Source organism: Urocitellus parryii, chromosome 11 (assembly GCF_045843805.1).
Source record: "Urocitellus parryii isolate mUroPar1 chromosome 11, mUroPar1.hap1, whole genome shotgun sequence".
Classification (NCBI taxonomy): Eukaryota; Metazoa; Chordata; class Mammalia; order Rodentia; family Sciuridae; genus Urocitellus; species Urocitellus parryii.
In genome coordinates, this window is record NC_135541.1 from 98,145,888 (window position 1) to 98,148,882 (window position 2,995).

A 2,995-nucleotide genomic window follows, 5' to 3' on the forward strand; every position below is an offset into this window, starting at 1 on the left:
GGGTTTTCAGTATTTATTCCAATTTAAAAATGGGAATTTTGATGACCTCCAGTCATTCATTTTTTTTTTTGTTTTGTTTTTAGTTGGAGCTGGACACAATACCTTTATTTTATTTATTTTTATGGGGCACTGAGGATCAAACCCAGCACCTGCCACATGCTATGCAAGTGCTCTACCACTGAGCCTCAACCTCAGACCCTCCAGTCATTCATTGAAAAGCAAACTATATTGGAAAACACTAGCTGCCATTTAAACTTGGAGTTTTTGTATTTCCAAAGGTGGATTACCTGGTGAATAGTGAGTTTGATATGACTGTGGGGTGCATTGCTCTTACAATGTTAATTTTATACATCTCTTTTTGAGTATAAAAGCTCAAAATATATTGTGTTCTATTGTTATTTTTAACAATCGACACTTACAAAATAGTTGGGAGTTTAAGACAAATAATGTTTTTTCTTTCCAAACATTTCAGAATAAGTTGTGAGCATAAACATAGAGTATGGAATTATTTTTGCATTCATTTTGCAATTTTGTTGGGTAATTGTCACTTTTATCCCAGTTACTGTCTCTGTTCTATGATTAACTTTGTTTTTATTTTCATTTATCTAACCACATTGATGATGAAGTATTACATTATAAAAGACAAGATTGGTAAGAAAATAGATCTACCAGATCTGCCATATCTTGAAATTCTTTTAGGTAACAGATTTCTGAAGAGACTATGGAAGAGGCAGTACTTTCATTGAGACTACAATATAAGAAATAGAAAGCCAGATAAAGCTGTAGGTTTTATAATTCTCCTGAAACATTGCCATTTGAAGGGAGAGATAGTATGATTTTCTAGAAAAGTTTTGTTTGTGACTGCCAGGGTCTTGAAGCATCTGTTCATCAGTCACAGATGGCAGAACCACCTTCCACCCACAGACCATGATTGAGGCGGTTTTGAGGGGTTCACTGGAGTTCATTGGATTATGTTGTATTGTTTCCAACTCCTTAGCTTCACCTTTACTGATACCTATTTGGACTGCCTTTAGAAGTGCCTCACTTAGGGCACAACAGAATGGAATACATTTCCTTTTAAGCCAGTTCTCTTCATTGTGTCTTTTTACTTGGTCTTCAGGGTCTTTGGGCTATTTGAAGCTTTTGGAGTGAGTAGACTGCATTTGTGTTATTGTGTTCTATCTCAAGGAGGCTCTGCCAAGATTTTGGAAGCAGCCTGGCTGGAGAGGTAGAGATTTCAAATATTGCACATGCAGCATATAAAAGGCAAGCATAAATTTCATTTTAGATGTAAATATTCTTCCATTTACATTGTTAACTTTAAACTACTCAAGCAACATATTCAAGTGAGGTTTGATTATTTTCATTATCCACGAATGAAAGAGAGTAACCCTCTTTCTCTTTCTGTTTAGAAATACAATATCACACATACTACAGAACTTCCAGGAATAATTTATCTGCTGAGTTGTGAGACTGGAGGAGTTTGAGCTCCTGTTGAGACTTTTTCAACAACTGAGACTTTTTCAGTAGCCCAGAGAGAAATCTCAAAATGGCATCATACCACAGCCAAGGATGCTGGTCAGACAAAAACATTCTGAGGTTACTGGAAAATATAGAGAATAATGTCCAATGCAATGACAATGAAACATTCAAGACAACCCTTTCAAATATGGACTGGGAAAAAATAGCTTTTAAGCATTTCTCTGCAGAAATTTGCAAAGGCAAGTGGTTAGAGATTTCTCGTAAATTGAGGAAGTTACGTACATTGAAAGAATTAGTTCTGGAAGCCAAAGAATGTGTTAAAATTCCCACAAAATGCAAAAAGTATGAGAAACATCCAGACTTCCCCAAAAAACCCCTGACTGCTTACATCCGCTTCTACAAGGAGAATTGGGCCCAGTATTCCCAAGAGCACCCTGAGCTGAACAACAAGGAGTTGACCAAGATCCTGACTGAGAAATACAAGCAGCTGCCAGAAGAAATAAAGCAGAAATATATTGAGGATTTTCAGAAGGAGAAACGGGAATTTGAAACAAACCTGGCTTGTTTCAAAGAAAATCACCCTGATCTAGCTCAGGTCTGTGTATAAGAGGTGCCAAACCAAAGCCAGAAAGAAGTTACAAGGAAATGTAAAAAATGTGAGATCTCTAACAGAAACTGATGGATTTTCTGAGAAGGTGAAATTTCATGGAGAGCCCAAGAAGCCTCCCATGAATGGATATCACAAATTTCATCAAGATTCATGGTCTAGTAGGGAGCTGCAACATTTGCCCCTGAGGGAGCGCATGGTAGAGATTGGGAGGCACTGGCAGCATGTCCCACAGAGCATGAAGGAACAATATAAAAGACAGGCTGAGGAGTTGCAGAAACAGTACAGGGTGGACCTGGACCTCTGGCTCATGAGTTTGTCACCAAAGGAGTATGCCACCTACAAAGAGAGTAGCTATGGGAAGCGTAAAAACATAACCAATGCAGGAGGCCCAAACTCCAAGTTCAAACGAATAGACCAACAGTCCCCAACAGCTGAAAGTCTTCAAGAAGGCCTTGAAAAGAAGCAGGGACTGAAGTCTCCAGGGAGGGACTCACCGTACACTGCTCAGATGGAAATCAACTAATAAGGATCATCCCTCACAAGGATCAGCAAAGAACAAGTAGAAAGAGGATGAAGGAAGTGACTCCATAGACTCTAGGAGTGGAGATGAAACTGGATGTGGTGGGTCTGAGGGCAGTGGCTCTAGCTCATCTCCCTGGGGCAATCCTTAGACTTAGACTTCATCTTTGTTCATACTCTATGTTGTTATGTTGAGGGAACTATCAACAAAAAAGAGTTCAGGTTATAAAGAAAGGAATGTGGATCACTAGTATCTATGGCAGTTTTGTAAACTGGGAAAGGAAGATGTTGAGAGCCATGCACCCTGGTGACGGTCACTCCAGGACTCCTGAGTCCTCCTCCATGTCCCTGCCTTCCCTCTGGTAGCCCGCCCTGTCTCCACCT

The 2,995-nt window shown here is 39.5% G+C and overlaps 1 pseudogene; it reads left to right on the plus strand.

The window, feature by feature from the left end:
• Nucleotides 1-1,543: 1,543 nt before the first annotated feature.
• On the plus strand, nt 1,544-2,615 carry LOC144249342 (upstream-binding factor 1-like protein 1; annotated as a pseudogene).
• Nucleotides 2,616-2,995: the final 380 nt, after the last annotated feature.